Source organism: Pimephales promelas, chromosome 7, assembly GCF_988280905.1.
Source record: "Pimephales promelas chromosome 7, fPimPro1.hap1.1, whole genome shotgun sequence".
NCBI classification, from domain to species: Eukaryota; Metazoa; Chordata; class Actinopteri; order Cypriniformes; family Leuciscidae; genus Pimephales; species Pimephales promelas.
In genome coordinates, this window is record NC_142775.1 from 8,053,358 (window position 1) to 8,073,065 (window position 19,708).

At 44.8% G+C, this 19,708-nt stretch overlaps 1 long non-coding RNA gene across 2 annotated transcripts; it reads left to right on the forward strand.

Annotated features, from left to right (window-relative positions):
- Positions 1-1,030: 1,030 nt before the first annotated feature.
- LOC148978282 (uncharacterized) lies at positions 1,031-2,720 on the forward strand. Of its 2 annotated transcripts, none has more exons than XR_016169243.1 (4): positions 1,031-1,432; positions 2,011-2,084; positions 2,217-2,290; positions 2,372-2,720. It is a non-coding gene; the product is annotated as an uncharacterized LOC148978282 (long non-coding RNA). The 2 variants fall into 2 exon arrangements; XR_016169244.1 differs by having other exon boundaries at positions 2,016-2,084.
- The last annotated feature ends 16,988 nt before the right edge of the window (positions 2,721-19,708 follow it).

Genomic DNA, 19,708 nt, shown 5'->3' on the forward strand with positions numbered 1-19,708 from the left:
TTACGGATGGGTCAAAGGAACCAGAGTCTGGAAGAACTGCAGCAGCAGTATTTATTCCTACATTTAATATTAAAATTGCAAAAAGAATATCGGATCATACCTCGGTATTTACTACTGAAGTAATAGCTATCATATTAGCACTACAGTGGATTATAGAAGTTCAACCAGTTAGATCTGTGATATGTACTGATTCAATGGCTGCTCTCACTAGTCTTATGAGTGGAAAATCGGAATCTCGACAAGATTTAATATTTGAAGTTTTGCAGTGTTTATTTAGTGCCAAGCAGTTAGGGATATTTGTATTTTTTCTCTGGGTGCCAGCACATGTGGGTGTGGATGGTAATGAGGAGGTAGACCAGTTGGCAAAGGAAGCTTTAAATCGTTCACAAATAGAAATGAATGTATCACTAAGTAAATCAGAAATAAAGAGATTAATAGCAATTGAAATTAATAAAAGATGGCAAAAAGTATGGAACAATGACTGTAAAGGAAGACATCTTTATCAAATTCAACGAAAGGTTGGAAATGAGAGGAAAAGATATGGAAATAGGAAGAAAGATGTTATTATTACGAGGTTAAGAATTGGTCACACTGCATTGAATTATAGTCTTTATAAAATAGGGAAGCATGATACAGGAAAATGTGATAAGTGTGGGGAGTTAGAAACAGTGCAGCATATTCTTTTAGAATGTGCTGCATATGAATGGGAGAGACAACAGTTAATCCAAGAGCTACAATGGATGGGAATTGATACAATTTCAATGAAAGTATTGTTAGGAAATGGGTCAAGACAATCAACAATTCACGAATTAATATTTAAATATTTAAATAAAACAGGAATAGTAAATAGAATTTGATTTTTTTTTTATATATATATATATATTTTTTTTCCTCGTGTCCTTTCCTTCCAAAGCCAAGCATACTCCACACTCCAGATCAGTAGGTGGCGGGAATGCACCATTTATGTTGGTCTGCCAATCCGCCATTAAACACCACAAGAAGAAGAAGAAGTGCTGATGACAAGACAGAGGCTGCGTCCGAAACCGCATACTTCCCTACTATATAGTATGGAAAAAGCAGTAGGCGAGCGAATAAGTATGTCCAAATCCTTAGTATCCATAAAAGAGTAGGCGAGAATTACCAGAGTGACGTACTAATTATCGCGAGATTCGGGCATACGTATACTTATAGTACGTCCGAATATTCCTACTTTCGTACTATATAGTAGGGGAAAACAGTATTTGAAAGGAGTAGTATGTCCGAAACCTCAGTACTCATAAAAGAGTAGGCGAGAAGTTCCCGGATGATCTCCTGCTTTCGCCAAGATTTTTGAGTGTTCATCCGATAGATACTCTTCTATCCCAGGAGGCCACGGGAGAGCATACGTCATTATCAACATCGCGGAGATCAGCGAAGCAGGGGGTTTTCAAATGTGAGTAAACACGGTTCCTTGTGTTTAAATTGTATGTGTTAAACTACTATAGAGTAAACGTTTTAACTGTTGAAGGTCTAAAGGACTTAGACAGTATAGTATAGTTGTGATTTTGCTGTAAACACATGTTTTATTAGTTAGTTAAACAGGGGAGCTCCAGTAAGTAGGCTAACGTTACACGTAAGTTTCTAAAATGGATTTACATAACCATATAACGTTACATCTTAAACACGCTTATTTAAAATGTATATTTACATCTGAAATGAAAATATTGTTTAAGTATTGCAGATGAGCACATCCCAACATGAAAAATACATCTGAGTGATGTAACGTTATGTGTGCTATTATGAAGGATAATTCACTGTTGTCAACACTACTTACGTTAGACAAATGTGCTGTAAATACGGTAAATAAACAAATCTATAAAGTAACTAAATATGTTATATTTAATTTGTCCCTTATTAGTGTTGATATATTAAGGAACATTTAAGTTGGATTAAAAGTGAGTTAACACGTCAACCTCAGCATGTAAATTCAGTGTTGAGCTCGTAATGTGAATCTTGTCTGTATGTTACAAGGACAGAAGAACACGCGTGTGTTTACCCGGTGGAGAGAGGCTCATGATGCTGAATGCTGTCATCAAAGGCTTTGGGTGAGTATACTACAGAAATGGATATCAAAATCTATTCAATCTTAATTTGTAGTTTATTTGAATTATTGTAAATTCAAGTAGAGACATTACAACACTTTTCTGATTCTTGATTTCTGTGCATTTGCTGCATAGCTTTTGTGGTGGAGCAGGACCTGCAAGGAAAGATGATGGCAGCATTTGTTTTAGGGATTTTACTCAAATATAAAGTAAGGTTATTTTTAATAGATAAATCAAATGACATTGTGTTAAAATGACTGCTTTTGTATAATGTTTGTGCATTTTTGTAGGATCTGAAATGTCTGCAGACTGGTGTGAGCACTGAGGATGAGGAGCCAAGAGGTGCATCCTGGAAGTGGTGCCATGGATGAGACCCTCCAACTCTCCACCTGCCCTTATGAGTCCCTCCATCTCTCCACCTGCCTTTACGAGACCCTCGATCTCTCCACCTGCCCTTATTGCCTCAGATTGTGAAGCGCAGCACAACAACAAGCTCTGGGAAGAAGGCACAGTCCCCTCTGGTGAATTCATCAGAATAAAGCTGCAGAATGGGAACCGCTGTGTTGAGTCGGCATGATGTGGTGTTCAGCGGCTGTAAATACATGCTTGTAGTTTGAATAAAGCTTTGTTTCATGTGTTGTTGACTTGTATAATGCATTTGTTTATTGTGATGGTTACTTTTATTTGTTCTTTTACTCATTTATTCATTTTTATTATTGTTGTCAGTATATAAAATTTAATTATTTAATTAATGTATCCATTAATTCATCGATTGACTGATAATTGAGATGTTTCACTGCATTTATGAATATAAATGTATTCATGCATAACTGTCATATGACAAAACAAATTACATTTTGCTTGTTATATTAAATTATATTTTTAGTATATAAAAAAGTTATATAATTAAGTATTGGTCAGCATTTAATATTATTATTTTGCTTAAGTTTTGGGGTGGGCTAACAATGCAATTCATTCTGAGGTAATATTAATTTTTAAGGAGTGATACTTACATTTTTCGAGTATAAAATCAACAGTTTTCTCCAAAAGAGATCTTCGAGCAGCTGCCCGTCTCCTTTGTGCAGACATTACAAACGCAGAGGAAAACTGTTCTAGGTTGTGCTGTCGAGTCACTGATGGTATGAAGTGTTAGTACACCTGTCACTCATAATTTAAACTTATAAACGTATTACATACAAGATCATGGAAAGATACCATAATAGTCATAATGACAAAACAGAAAACATAAAGATCATTGGTTTGTTTACATCATAATACAGGAAAAAGGAACAATATAACAAGGCTAAATATCTTTAAATAGTTCTTCATAATACATGAAAAATGTTGTTGTTTTGTTGTTATAGGTCTGAGGGATGAAACGAGGTAAATTCATCAAGAAAAGGGGGAAAACTTAAAGGAGAAACGTTTTGGGTATAAAATAAAGAAATTAACAACATATATTCAAGAGGTGACGATTTGGGGGTTTCTTAATAAAAAAAATATCAGCTGTTTCTTCAACAATACCACAACAAAATGAGAAAGTTTCATCAATGTCAAGATATTTATAGATAGAAGAATTAAACGTGTCGCTGTTCATTTCTTTGTGCTTGTGATATGATGATAACACGTCGTAGTAGGTCACATGATAACGTCAACATGGCAGATGTCCGGTTCTCATTCATACTCAACGAGATTTGGCTATAAAGTACCTACTCTTTTAGCGCTCGTTGAGTAAGTACTTATTGAAATTAAGTACCTACTCATTCAGTATGCGGTTTTGGACGCAGCCAGACTGGTGCAGACGGAGGACTGTGACACCTGGGTGTGTCACGTGTCTGTCCTGTCTTGTATTACACTTGGGTGTCTTTGTTATGTTGGAGCATGTGCTCTCGTTATTGTTTGATCCCTCCCCCTTGTTACCTGATTAGTGTTTGAGTTCTTCCACCTGTTCCCTCTTGATTTGTTCCCTTTTTAAGTCTCCTCTTGTTTGCAGTCCTTGTCGGATCGTTGTCATATGTTTCCCAGTTATGGTCGTCGTGTTCAGAGTAAGTGTTTGTTCTTCGAGTTCAGTTTTGTTTCATGTCCCATTTATGGTGTTTTCCCCCTTGTGGGTTTTTGCTTTGCTTTGTGTTTTGTTTTCTTTTGTAAATAAATCATCCTTTTCTGCACTTGAGTCCTCCCTCCACTTTTTGTAACTGTTCCGTGACAGAACGATCCGACCATTTGAGGACTCAGCAGTATGGATGACAAGGATTTTGAGTGGTTGGATTATGATGCTTGCATGGACGACAATGACTTGGATTGCCCGGACTACACTATCGCTACATTTGGATCGACCCAATTCTCCTCTATCTGTGGTGACAGAAGGACTTCGTCAAACCCTGGTTCCAGCGGTGGGTTTTCGAACTTCTCTTCCCCAGCTACGGAGCGGGAGAGGAGAGTTTTTCAGGGGACCCGCCTGGTCATTTTTCGTGGGACCCGGGGAGGTCGTAGAGGAGGAGGAGGTGGTCGAGAAGAGGTTCAACATCACTCTCCATCCTGGCCCCCCTTCGATCCTGGGCCAGTGAGGAACAGCTCAGAGCCTACTTCTCGCGGTCACAGACGGAAAAGGAGGAAACGCCCGTCTGCCCAGCGAGAGACTGTCCACGTCCCGTCTGCCCAGCGAGAGACTGTCCACGTCCCGTCTGCCCAGCGAGAGACTGTCCACGTCCCGTCTGCCCAGCGAGAGACTGTCCACGTCCCGTCTGCCCAGCGAGAGACTGTACACGTCCCGTCTGCCCAGCGAGAGACTGTCCACGTCCCACTGGCAGAGCCAGTGCCTGTTCCAGAGCCGGGGGCAGAGCCAGTGCCTGTCCCTGAGCCGGCGCCTGTCCCTGAGCCGGCGCCTGTCCCTGAGCCGGCGCCTGTCCCTGAGCCGGCGCCTGTCCCTGAGCCGGCGCCTGTCCCTGAGCCGGCGCCTGTCCCTGAGCCGGCGCCTGAGCCTGAGCCGGTCCCTGAGCCTGAGCCGGTCCCTGAGCCGGTGCCTGTCCCTGAGCCGGAGCTCATGTTGGCTCAGGACCCAGCGTTTTTGTCTGTGTTTGTGTCTGTTCTTGTGACTGTGTCTGTTTTAGTGTCAGTTCCTGAGCCGGCGCCTGTTCCCGAGCCGGAGGCAGAGCCAGCGCCTGTTCCCGAGCCGGTGTCTGGTCCTGAGGGATCTGCTCCGTCCTGGCCGCCCGAGGGGTCTTCACTGCCCTGGCTGCCCGAGGGGTTTTCACCGCCCTGGCCGCCCGAAGGGTCTTCACCGCCCTGGCCGCCCGAAGGGTCTTCACCGCCCTGGCCGCCCGAGGGGTCTTCACCGCCCTGGCCGCCCGAGGGGACTTCACCGCCCTGGCCGCCCGAGGGGTCTTCACCGCCCTGGCCGCCCGAAGGGTCTTCACCGCCCTGGCCGCCCGAGGGGTCTTCACCGCTCTGGCCGCCCGAGGGTTCTGCTCCGCCCTGGCCGCCCGAGGGGTCTTCACCGCCCTGGCCGCCCGAGGGGTCTTCACCGCCCTGGCCGCCCGAGGGGTCTTCACCGCCCTGGCCGCCCGAGGGGCCTCACCGCCCTGGCCGCCCGAGGGGTCTTCACCGCCCTGGCCGCCCGAGGGGTCTTCACCGCCCTGGCCGCCCGAGGGGTCTTCACTGCCCTGGCCGCCCGAGGGGTCTTCACCGCCCTGGCCGCCCGAGGGTTCTGCTCCGCCCTGGCCGCCCGAGGGGTCTTCACCGCCCTGGCCGCCCGAGGGGTCTGCTCCGCCCTGGCCGCCCGAGGGGTCTGCTCCGCCCTGGCCGCCCGAGGGGTCTGCTTTGCCCTGGCCGCCCGAGGGTTCTGCTCCGCCCTGGCCGCCCGAGGGGTCTTCACCGCCCTGGCCGCCCGAGGGTTCTGCTCCGCCCTGGCCGCCCGAGGGGTCTTCACCGCCCTGGCCGCCCGAGGGTTCTGCTCCGCCCTGGCCGCCCGAGGGGTCTGCTCCGCCCTGGCCGCCCGAGGGGTCTGCTCCGCCCTGGCCGCCCGAGGGGTCTGCTCCGCCCTGGCCGCCCGAGGGGTCTGCTCCGCCCTGGCCGCCCGAGGGTTCTGCTCCGCCCTGGCCGCCCGAGGGTTCTGCTCCGCCCTGGCCGCCCGAGGGTTCTGCTCCGCCCTGGCCGCCCGAGGGGTCTGCTTTGCCCTGGCCACCTGAGAGATCTGCTCCGCCCTGGCCGCCCCATGGACTTTGTTTTTCGCCCGGGTCACCCAGGACTAAACGCTTTGTCCCTCCCGTCCCGCCCTTGTCTGTCCCGCCCTGGTCTGTCCCGCCTAATGGAGCGTCTGGTAGCCGCTCCGTAGGGAGGGGGTAATGTCACGTGTCTGTCCTGTCTTGTATTACACTTGGGTGTCTTTGTTATGTTGGAGCATGTGCTCTCGTTATTGTTTGATCCCTCCCCCTTGTTACCTGATTAGTGTTTGAGTTCTTCCACCTGTTCCCTCTTGATTTGTTCCCTTTTTAAGTCTCCTCTTGTTTGCAGTCCTTGTCGGATCGTTGTCATATGTTTCCCAGTTATGGTCGTCGTGTTCAGAGTAAGTGTTTGTTCTTCGAGTTCAGTTTTGTTTCATGTCCCATTTATGGTGTTTTCCCCCTTGTGGGTTTTTGCTTTGCTTTGTGTTTTGTTTTCTTTTGTAAATAAATCATCCTTTTCTGCACTTGAGTCCTCCCTCCACTTTTTGTAACTGTTCCGTGACAGGGTGGTTCCTCAGAGAACTGTCCCTTTTTTAAAGGGTTCCTAGAGGATCTACAGACGGTTCCGCCGGCGTGGCAAAGTGAAGAACCCCAAAAGGTTCCTCAAGGCACCTTTTCTTTTTACAGTGCACAACATAGGTTTATTGAAACTCATTATCTTGAAGCTTTCATGATTTACTGTAAAGATTGTGTGTCATGCATTAAGAGTAACACAACAGTTACTTATCATTTTGAGCAGTTGTATCAATTGATAGTTAGATCATTGTAAGGAAATGAATAGACACTCATTTGAAATGTAATGTGTGAATTGCCTTTTGAAATAGTAGTACTTTGATGTTAAGTTGTGTCATATTGAACAGGTGATTTTTGTTGAATGAACAAATGATCTAAGTTTTATGTATATTGTATCCAAGCAATTGAGAAAAGGGAGTTAAGTTAGAGTTTTTAAAATGTGCATTTTGATCATTGGTTGTGAGTTTTGTGTCTAGAGTTTTGAAAAATGACGTCAAGGTTCTGAAAATAGTAACAAAGAGATTGTAAAAAACTGTAATAAAGTCTCTATTATTTCGAGAGACAATAAAAGTTGGCTACTTGATGGTCAGGTTGATGTTCTGTCTGGCTCAAACTTAGCAAACTTAACCACATATAGGTTTAAAAGCTACCCTAGTCTTCTCTTTACCTGCTGTGTCTCACTTTTAAAATTCATTTAATTTTTATTTTTATCTTGTCTGTCTTTACCTTGCGTGACATGGCATCTACTGGTAAGACCCAGTTTACTCCTTGCATTTAAACATACCCAACAGGCTTGTGCAAAATTCAGAATTTTAGAATTGGCCTCCATTCAATTCATGAATTGGAATTTGAATTGAATTGACTCCGCCCCCCAAGAAGTTGAATTTGAATTGGAATGACAGGACGTGGAATTAAATTCATGGAAATTCAAAGAAATGCCACAGTCACAGTCAAACAACAGAAAGAATGTGTTGAATCTCACATAGGGGAAAGTGGGGCACAACGTAACGCTTTCTGAATTTCTCAGTTTGTGCAAATCTATTTAGAGTATTTAATTTTTCCCACTTTAACATCCCACATATCTAGAACAATTATGTGGGTTTGTTTTATTAATACAGTGTATACTTTTTTCTTGATTTACCCTGAAAGAAATGTTAAATGTGACAACATGTCCCATAGGTGGGGAACATTGTAACATGATCACCATATAACAGCTTAAAAGATCTAATTAAAAAAATGTACAAGTCAAACCAAAATATTTTCTTAATAAAATAAAATGATTAACTTTTTCATATAAAACAATGGCATTTTTAATAATTAAAAATAATCTAATTTTTGATTTTGACAACAAACACACAGGAAAACACAACTATACAGGATAGTTCAAAACAAAATAATAATTAATCATTTCTGAACATTGGGTTTCAGTCTTTATTTACATGTTTCTCATGTTTTCTCAATAGAATTCATAAAAGTATAGATTATAATAGCATATTTCTAATAGGGGCACAATGTAACACAGTGACAACATGCCCCAACTGCACAACTGGGGTTTAAACCCTGCTAGTGTCGTCTGCTATAGTGAAGCATTAAAGGACTATATCAACTGTTAAACTACAGATTTGAGATTAAAAAAATACAATTTGTCTAATTTTAATTAAACACAAAAAATAGAGATGAAAAATTTACTTACAGTAAGTAGGAAATGTACTTTTGATATGGTTAAATGTTCAGTGATATCTTACAAAGATCTCTGAATTTTGGCGCTGTATAGTGTTGAAATGGCAACTAGTAAATACTTTAAGTTTCCTCATGCTAGCTTGTGGAAGTGTGTTACAACTAACCCCGTGTTAGGTTGTGCCCCGCATTCCCCACAGTCAGGGTTAGGAAGGTTACTTTGGAAATGTAATTGCTCACTGTTATAAGGTAACCCATTATAAATGTGGTTTAAATTAATTTATTTGGATTGCTTTATCAGTGTAATGCAATTTCCTTTTAATTTGAAAATTTTCCCCCTAAAGATTTACTAAAGTAATTTTCGGAAATGGCCTTACAATTACAATAGATCAAACTTATTATTTGTTCTGTGACTTTAGCTTTTAACATTCATTGCTGGGGGAAACATTTCCTGGTAGTTCAAACTAATATAATTTATATAATATGCAATCATGTCTGACATATATTGTGTTATGTAAAGCTACATTGTTTAACACTTCAATTAAAATATCTATATGAATTTCTTAGAATTTTTATTGAATTGTAATTCTGCTTCCTTTAATTCAAATTCCAATTGAAATTCTAGATCCTGTTTTTGACATCAATTCAAATTCAATTCAAATTCAAGAATTGAACTGAATTTAGTAGTCATTCTCAATTCAATTATGAATTGTGCACAAGCCTGATACCCTACTCCACGTGGTTTCTGGAGCAACCTTACAGTGGATATTGGAAATGTGTTAATTACAGTTTATGATGTGTACACAAACACATTTATAATAGGCATGTATGTATGTATGTATGTATTTGAATGAAAATCTCTCTAAGTAAAGATTCGAACTGCACACTCACTCTAATATTTTGTCTTATAATACAAACATAATGCATTATAAAGCCCACATTAAAAACGTTGGTCCCATCTACATTTTGGTTTCAGTTGTTTTTTTATAAATGAGACGATCTAATTTTCTAATGTATATCATACAGTTTTCTTAAAATAGCTTATTGATCTGGACTAAAATGTATGTGTACTTAATGTGTGTTCCCTTTCGTAGTCACTTCGAGTTACGTCAGAAGTGACGGTTTTGCATAGAAAGCCAATCCTCTTTGAGTATTTAAAAACGAGCCAATGGCATGCAATGCCTTGGGGCTGCGGAAATTTGCATAGCGTACTCCGCCCTACTCCGTGAGTATAAAATGAGGAAGTGAACGCAACCGCAGTATGTTTTCGCTTTGGAGCCAAGAGAACCTCTTCACTCCTGAAAGCTATCACAAGACTCTTCGAGACGAGCGTCCTCTTCAGTGTTGGTGTGACGGCGGTACCCAGCGAGATTCTGCATTGCCTGCGATCTGTGCAGCGGTCTGCCAGACTTTGCGCTTCTCCCTGGTCGCCTCAGCGCTGAAAGAGTGAATTTTCCTCCTCTCTGTAAAAGAGCTACACGTGGCACGTCTTTTTAAAGATGGTTCGCCCGTGTTCTTCTGGGTGCGGTCGATTTCTGTCGTCATCTGATGGTCACGATCGCTGCTTTGTATGCCTGGGCATTCAGCATGCAGCAGCAGCGTTCGTGGATGACTCATGTTCCTTCTGTGGGGACATGACCATCTCCACACTGAGGTTAAGACTCAACGATCTCACTAGAGTGAGAGCCCCGGTCCCCCTTACTCGATCTGCCTCCTTCACGTAAGGGGGCCCGTCGACCCGGGGACCCGGTGAACTAACGGTGATGGTGTGGGATAAAGCCCCGACGATTCCTCAGGCCACACCTCCCGCCTCAGTGCGTGAGCCAGCGAGCGTTAGTTCGATTCAGTCGGCTGCTTCTTCAGGGGCACCGGCTGCTTCGAGCAGCGCTCCAGATGATGATGTGATGTCGATCGCAGCATCACTAGGCGGGCTTGAGTCCTCGGGAGAGGAAGATCCGGCTGCGTTGCCTCCTTCGGGAGTACCAGCGTTGTCCGCGTCAGATCCCGAGCTGACGGCCATGCTGTCTCGAGCCGCTGGGAGTATCGGGCTAGAATGGAAACCTCCGTCCTGCCCCGATCTCTCACGGATGGATAATTGGTTTTTGGACGATGCTGCCGCCGCAAGGCCACGGCCGACTCCAATACCTTTTTTCCCCGAGCTGCATGCGGAGTTATCGCGCTCTTGGGGGGCTCCCCTGTCCACTCGAGAGCGCCATCTCTCCCCCGCCTTTCCCCCCCTCGACGGTGGGGCCGCCCGTGGGTACACTGGGATGCCTCCGGTGGAGCGCTCTGTTGTGATGCAGCTGTGTCCACAGAGCGCCTCCTCCCGGGGTCCTCCTAAGCACCCATCCAAAGCCTGTGGGTTCTCGTCTGCTATGGCGGCGCGTTCCTATAGAGCGGCGGGACAGGCGGCCTCCGCTTTGCATGCAATGAGCACTTTGCAGGTCTTCCAAGCGAAGCTGCTCAGAGATATGCACGAGGGCGGGACTGATCCAACGGCATTTAAAGATTTGCGGTCCGCCACTGACCTTGCTCTCCGGGCAACGAAAGTGGCCGCTCGCGCCGTTGGTCAGGTGATGGCCACCAGCGTGGTCCAGGAGCGCCATCTCTGGCTCAACCTGGCAGACACTCGGAGCGCTGAGCGGACTCGTCTGCACGACGCTCCACTCTCCCAGGTTGGCCTCTTCGGCGGTGCGGTCGAGGACTTCGCCCAGCAGTTCTCCACCGCCCAGAAGCAGACGGAGGCAATTAAACATATTCTGCCCCGGCGACCAGCTGCTGCCTTCACCCAGTCGCCGGCACAGATGCCTCCCCCTGCTCGCCGCCGAGGACGCCCCCTGCGGCTCCCCTCCCTCCCGCCCGGCCCCAGCAGCAGCCTTCACCCGGGCCCCGGCGTGGAGGAGGCCGCAGGCAGGCGTCCCAGCCCCCTCAGGCCGCTCGCCCCGCTAAACGCCAGGCTAAGCGACGATCCTGACACGGGCTGCTCAGTGACGAGGTCGAGTCTTTCCCAGGAGGCGGTAGCAGGCCCCCTCGTTCCCCAGGTGGAGGGCCGGGGGAGAATCTTTTGTTCTCAGCTCCCCGCTGCTCACCCACGGGTGGGCAGCACCCTGAGTTGGTTAAAGAAAGACTTGACATCATCACTGAGCCCACAGACTGGAGGGAGTGCGCTCGACGTCCCAGTGCGTCAGCCCACTCACTCCTCTCTGTCTCTGAGGGCGCGGAAGGGTGCGAGTGTCGCCACCGGGCTACGCCAATCCCTTACCCCTCTATCGCCAGACCCCCGGCAGAACAGACCCCCATGGAACGCTCCGCCTTCCCTGGTCTCTTCTGTCGGGGAGCGGGCTTTGACGATGCACCCGGGCGGGGTAACCCCTGCGCGCATGCCGGTCGACCCGCCTCGCTGCCCCTCCGGGGGGACGTCTGTGGTTCGCATGACCCCGCTGGTTTACTTCCTGGAAGCCTGGCTAGAGCTTCCCGGGCTATCCCGCTGGGTCATCAGAACAATCAGATTCGGCTACGCGATTCAGTTCGCACGGCCTCCTCCCCGTTTCAGGGGTGTTCGCTCCACGATGGTCGGTGGCAATGCCCCGGTCTTGAGAGCGGAGATTGCGACCCTGCTGGCGAAGGGTGCAATCGAGACGGTCCCTCCAGCCGAGATGAGGTCCGGGTTTTACAGCCCCTACTTCATTGTCCCCAAAAAGACCGGTGGGTTACGACCGATCCTGGACCTGCGCATCTTGAACCGTTCTCTCCATCGACTACCGTTCAGGATGCTCACGGCCAAACGCATTTTCGAATGTGTTCGGTTTCAGGATTGGTTTGCAGCGATCGACCTGAAGGACGCGTACTTCCATGTCTCCATTTTGCCTCGACACAGACCGTTTCTTCGGTTTGCTTTCGAAGGCCAGGCATATCAGTACACGGTTCTCCCATTCGGGTTAGCTCTGTCCCCTCGCGTCTTCACGAAGATCGTCGAGGCAGCCCTTGCTTCCCTCCGCGAGCAGGGGGTTCGCATCCTGAATTATATCGACGACTGGCTGATACTAGCACACTCTCGAGCTCAGGTTTGCGAACACAGAGACCTGGCACCTAGCCCGTCTGGGCCTTCGGGTCAACCAGGAAAAGAGCAAACTTTACCCCGTGCAGAGGATCTCTTTTCTCGGCATGGAGATAGACTCGGTCGCCATGTCCGCGCAGCTCACGAACGAGCGCGCGCACTCACTGCTGACTTGTCTTCGACAGTTCGAGGGCAAGAGCGCGGTTCCACTGAAACTATTTCAGAGGCTCCTGGGGCATATGGCATCCGCGGCCGCGACAACGCCGCTCGGTTTGCTTCATATGAGACCGCTTCAGCTGTGGCTTCGCGATCGAGTCCCGAGGTGGGCATGGCATCGCGGCTCGCTCCGAGTTCCACTGACTCCAGTGTGCCGCCGAACCTTCTTCCCGTGGTCGAACCTCAGCTTCTTACGGACCGGGGTCCCTATTCAGCGAGTTTCCAGGCATCTCGTTGTCTCCACGGATGCGTCTACCACGGGTTGGGGTGCCATGTGCAATGGGCATGCAGCCGCCGGTTCCTGGATCTTGCTAGTAGCCCCCTACTGGCCCACCAAGACGTGGTTCTCCGAACTCATGCTCCTCGCGACAGCACCTCCTTGGCCTATTCCTCTGAGACAGGACCTACTCTCTCAGAGACGGGGCACTCTGTGGCACCCTCGTCCCGATCTGTGGAGGCTGCACGTGTGGCTCCTGGACGGGACGAGGCAGGTTTGAGTTCGCTGCCACCTGCGGTGGCGGCAACCATCACTTCCGCAAGAGCGTCGTCCACGAGACACCTTTATGCGTTGAAGTGGAACCTCTTCGTCAATTGGTGTTCTTCTCGCGGAGAAGACCCCCGGAAATGTTCGATCAGTATTTTCCTTCCTGCAAGAAGGGTTGGAGCGCAGGCTGTCGCCCTCCACCCTTAAGGTTTACGTCGCGGCCATTGCCGCTTCTCATGAAGCAGTGGAGGGTAAGTCCTTAAGGAAGCACGACCTGGTCATCAGGTTCCTGAGGGGAGCGAGGAGGCTACATCCGCCTCGTCCTCCCCTCGTACCCTCTTGGGACCTCTCAGTAGTTTTAAGTGCTCTGCAGAGGCATCCCTTTGAGCCTTTGCAATCGGTAGAGTTAAAGTTTCTGTCCATGAAGACAGCACTCCTGGTTGCATTGGACTCCATCAAGAGGGTGGGGGACCTGCACGCATTCTCCGTTGACGAAGCGTGCCTGGAGTTCGGGCCGGCTTACTCTCACGTGATCCTGAGACCCCGGCCTGGATATGTGCCCAAGGTTCCCACCACTCCCTTCCGGGACCAGGTGGTGAACCTGCAAGCGCTGCCCCCGGAGGAGGCAGACCCAGCCTTGGCACTGCTCTGTCCGGTACGTGCTCTCCGCACCTATGTCGACAGAACGCAGTGTTTCAGGACCTCAGACCAGCTCTTTGTCTGTTATGGAGGGAGCCAGAAGGGAAGGGCTCTCTCAAAGCAACGGCTGTCCCACTGGATAGTGGATGCCATTGCTTTGTCTTACCAGCAGCAAGGCCGTCCGTGCCCCCTTGGTGTGACGGCCCATTCCACTCGGAGTGTGGCCTCCTCTTGGGCTCTAGCGCACGGCGCCTCGCTAACAGACATCTGCAGAGCTGCAGGCTGGGCGACACCCAACACCTTCGCCAGATTTTATAATTTATAATTGAGCCAGTGTCCTCTCACGTACTCGTTCCGGCCGGTACTGGACCCGCTCAGGTGTCTTCGCTTGCTCGCCACTCCACTCCCCGGACTGGATAAGTGCGATATTTCCTCAGTTCTTCCATTGAAGCCTTGAGTCCTCCAGCACCGACGATGCGGGCACCACTGCTGTGGCTCTGGATGCTGGCTAGGTGCCTCCATGCGTACGGTTCCCCATGGTAACCGTCTCATATGTTTTATCCACTGTAAGCCTCTCTGAGCATGTGTCTTCCCTTGGCAAGCCATCTGCCAACCCTGGAGTTGAAATTTTAACAGCCACCTACAGTTGGTGCTCCAGTGTTTCCATATGTGTTCCTATATGGCCATATGAGTATTCTTAAGTCCTCCCTTCGGTAGGCATCTGGTAGCATGTCCCTCCCGGGATATGTTTTCCAGTGTACCTTGGTAATCCTGTGTCAAAGTAGGATCCCTAAAAAAAAAAAAAAAAAAAAGAGAGGAGGGGTCCAGACTTTCGCAGGGCACTGGAAGACAGCCTGAAGATGGCGTGATGGCACAGACCCCCAATCTCCGTCACTTCTGACGTAACTCGAAGTGACTACGAAAGGGAACGTCTCGGTTACGTATGTAACCCTCGTTCCCTGAGTAGGGAACGGAGACGTTACGTCTCCCTGCTACTTCTGCTGTATCGCTGGGTAGACGCCGAGTTCAGTCTTGGCTCCTCAGCGAAGACATACTGCGGTTGCGTTCACTTCCTCCTTTTATACTCACGGAGTAGGGCGGAGTACGCTATGCAAATTTCCGCAGCCCCAAGGCATTGCATGCCATTGGCTCGTTTTTAAATACTCGAAGAGGATTGGCTTTCTATGCGAAATCCCCAATCTCCGTCACTTCTGACGTAACGTCTCCGTTCCCTACTCAGGGAACGAGGGTTACATACGTAACCGAGACGTTTTATCATACTCTTTTAATACACTTCATACACAATACATACTCTTTCATACACTTCTTTTAAATGGCCCTTGGAATTTTAGAAAAGGGTTAAATTGTGTTTGTCTTCATTTAATGTTATGTAGGACACTGTTCTAGCTGTATGATGACCAATTTATTTCAGCAGATATTTCATTAAGGATGTGATTAAGTACTACAAATCTCAAGGCTAAATATGCTACATAATTGTAACTTTATATAGTTCACAACAACATATATCAGTCAGATTCCTGTATATAAAACAGTTTAAAACAATTAATTCTTCAGTAGGTCAAATATCATTACTTTGTCCATCTGATCCAACTATGTGTATTAGCCTAATAATTTCAAAAACAAATCTTCTAGGCTGAGTGAAGAGTGAATCCCAACTGAACATCTGGATGTTTTAATCCTTATAGTGCAGATAACTCCACTGTCTATAACGTTTATTTAAATAAACAAATACATAAAAATTAGTTAAAGTCTAGACGGTTATTAATGTGTTTGTTTCCAGCGTCGTTTTACGTTATTTCGCCATTTATCCTTCTCCCCCTACTGGACGCATCAGGAACAACAGGGGCTTAAAACTGTCAGGGGCGTAAAACTGCCGGCTCCAGGTCTGCAGCCTCCCCCTGCTCCATCCTTTGAGTAACTGCAAAACTCTCTTCACTAGATGGCGCTGTGGTGTCAAAACTGTAAATTCAAGGTCTCTTTATGCACCAGTAATGTAAAACATGGGATGCACATAGGATGCACATTTTATAAAACTAAATGAAACTTGTTAAAACATTTATCATGTCTTGGACTAAAGATCTAAGTATATGACCTTGACGTGTATGTGCACATTTTATAAAAGTAAATGAAACTTGTTAAAACATTTTGTCTTGGATAAAAAGATCTAAGTATGACCTTGATGTGTATGTGCTCTCTAATAACATTTTCTGTGTTTAAAAATAAAAATAAAAAATAAAATAGTTCAACCCGAGTTGGCTATAACTATGAAAATAAAATAAATATTATTTTTATTAATAAGATCAAACTTGATATTTACACGTAAAACAAAAAAAAATACTCTCAGATACTGATGTAAAGAATCTTAAAAATTTATCACAGTTTTTATCAATATTGCCCTGGTAGAGATATGGCCCCTTCTCATTATAGCAAAATATAATGTTCTTCAGAACTCAATTGTATTGTTACATTTTCAGTCTGATGGTGATGAGTATTGGAGACGACGGAAATTAATGTTTTGTTGTTGTTGTTTTTTCCTTAAAAAAGTGCAAAAGAATTTCCCTGACACCTTTAATATTTATATATTTTTTATTTACTTAAAAAGTTAAAAATATGTTTCAACATTTAAAAAATCCTACAAATATGAGGGGGAAGTATTAAAATGTGCACAATAAAGGTCAACGCTAACAATTCACCTTAAACAAATCATGCATTTATTTATTTTCCTTTTAAATAATTTTCTAGAGGGGCAGCAAAGTTTCCTAATTGACAAAACTTGTATAAAGCCAATATTGAGAGGACCTGTTAACACAACATATGAGCACAAATAAGTTCAGATCGTGTCTGGGTCACAGCAAAATCCTGATTTGAAACGGATGGCATCACTCTGCCACTCAGTACAATGTCTTTTCTGTGTTCAGTCCCTGTGTGGAGTATAAGAACATTGCTTCCTTCATCTGGCTCACAGACAAATTTAGCTACATCTGTCCTGCAACAGAGATTTGATTCTTCCTCCTTTATTTTTGGCATTTTATAAGTCCTTATAGTGCGCTTGGGGCTCCGAGGGTCTCTCTCAGCTTCTTAGGTTTCAGCAGCTGTGGACTGCCTCTTTTCTCTTTTGTATGAAGTCTGGTTTATCCTGCCGCATTTGGAGTTCACAAGAATTCTTTTAAACTCATGTGTCTTAAAGTACAGGAAGTATTTAGATTTTCCCGCATTTAACCATACATGACAGTGTCATCATTGCTGAGACATGAGTGTAATGATTAAATGATTGTTGTAAAGGTACACTTTGTAAGCTGGTACAACAACAACAACAATTTTTAGTACTAATTTCCACTAGCTTTTTACTTGTTGACTCAACTTTTGTAAATAAGTTGTCTGTGTCACACACACACACACACACACAAAAAAAAAAAAACGTTTAGTTGAGTCACCATGACACTATTTGTGACCCTGCCTGTGAAAACCCAGCTAAAGTCATTTTTTTGTGATTCACTGTTTTCTACATACAATCATCCTACATAATGTAAAGAACATTCTGTGAAAATATAACCTTGATATCTTTAATATTGACTGAGTAAGGCTGTGTCAAAGATTTGCTATATTCCGGGCTCAGAAAATCATGTTTTGGAGAAATTCCATTTTTAAAAAAAGCTTATTTTTAAAACTGCAACACATTTGATCCATAATTATCCTCCATATGTGCCATATACCACATTAAAGCTGAGATTCTCCCTTTTTTAGTGATATATGACACATTTTGGGGAAAATTCTTAAAGTTTTATAAAACAGGCCTATTTATTATGATGTGCATGTCCAAAAAGCTAAAAACATTGAAACGAATGGGGCCATCACAAGAGCTTGATTGTAGCAACAATTATCATGTCAATTCAGTGGAATGATTTGTATAAGTTTATTAGTAAAATGAAATATCAGTGCAAATATAATATCAATAATATATCAATATCAAATAATTAACATGTAACATTTCGGCAGAAAATCTCATTCTCTTACTGGGCCACGGTGTAACATTGAGTAAATCTGGAGTAAAATTTTTTTTTTTTTTAAATTAAAAAAATAAGTCAAGGGATAGTTCACCCAAAATTTTTAATTCTGCCATTATTTACTCAGCCTCATGTTGTTCCAAACCAGTTTGAGTTTCTTTCTTCTGTTTAACACAAAATAAGATATTTTAAAGGATGCTGGTAACCAGACAGTTGGCGGCACACATTGACTTAGAAGGAGGCGAAAAAACACTATGTAAATAAATGTGTGCCGTCAACTGTCTGGTTACCAGCATTCTTTAAAATATCTCATTTGTGTTCAGCAGAAGAAAGAAACTCATAAAGGTTTAGAATAACATGAGGGTGAGTAAATTATGACAGAATTCAAATTTTTGGATGAACTATCCCTTTAACAGGTCAGTCTCAAATTTCGTACACATTCTAAAATTGTCTAGATGCAAAATATTTAATAATCTCATAGATTCTATTCACAAAAGTCTGTGATCCTTTTTTTGATTTAGTGGTTTCTTCCCCAGAGTTCAAGTGACTTTGTATTTGTACTAAAACTACCATGTCTAGTACAGTATTGTCCATCTCCAAATGACTCATCATGAGTGACAGCAACTCTCCCTCCTTGAAAAATGAAGAACACTTTTCAGCATTGAAATACTTGCAGTTGCAAGAGAAACTTATTTTCAGCTTCACATCTGGAATTCCAGCATTAGAAGCAAATTCTTCTTGTTGGTGTTCCCTCTTCAGATTCGCCAGTCTATAATAGGTTGAGGTTCAATCACCAAAACTGGCTCGTCCTCATCATCATGTTGGTCACTGCCTGAAAAAACAAGGATATTTTTTTCAATTCAAAGCAAGAGACCTAAATGGAGAACTAAACATGGGGGCGGGGGGATTTATCCATTTTAAATCCACATTTAAAATGAATAATGAAGCATTTTATATGAAAATATTAGACTGGATCTGATTAATTGCGGGGAGGGCATAGGGACAAGAAACAGGTAGGCCTATGGCTACATGGCCCTGGCTTCAATTCAGAGTGTAATCAAACAAATAAACATCATGTCATAAAAGTAATTAATTTAAACTGACTCAATTCCAACCAACAAATGTAATAAACATTTAAATCCACTATGTTTGCATCATAGTTTGAATTCTGTGTTAGCATTACATTGGCACTGACAGTATATTACATATTCAGCATTAAAAAAATTATAATCACAAAAACTTACCGTCAAATTCCTCTTCAGTTTCGTCAAAGAATGTGTCCTGTTCATCATCACCATTATCCTCCAGAAAATAATCCGCTATAAAACCGCTTAAATCATAATTTGGGCAATTCCACCGAGATTAATATCTAAGCAATCAGACATTTTACGTTCTTGCACATGCTTCGGTGCTGCCATGTCAGATGTCAAAACGACGCAGTTAATCCAGCAAACGAATTATATTGACACTTATAAGAAACAAATATAATATAATATAATAATATTGTTGGCAGAATACAGAGCTACAATACACATAAGCTGTTCTTAAGTTAAATGTTTGGCGATGACACGGAAACACCTCAGAGATCTGTACCGGCCGGCTGAAGTGAAGTCGCTTTTTTTCCATTGTGTTGACCTGATTGCCACTCGTGCGGATTGATTTTAAGGTCTGTTTACTCTTTCTAATAGAAAATAAGTCAAAAAGAAGTTCCTGAACTAAATGATAGGAATCAGCAAGTGTTGTTGCGCTGAAAAATAAACCCGGATACGATTGAAATCAATGTTAAAGCCCGC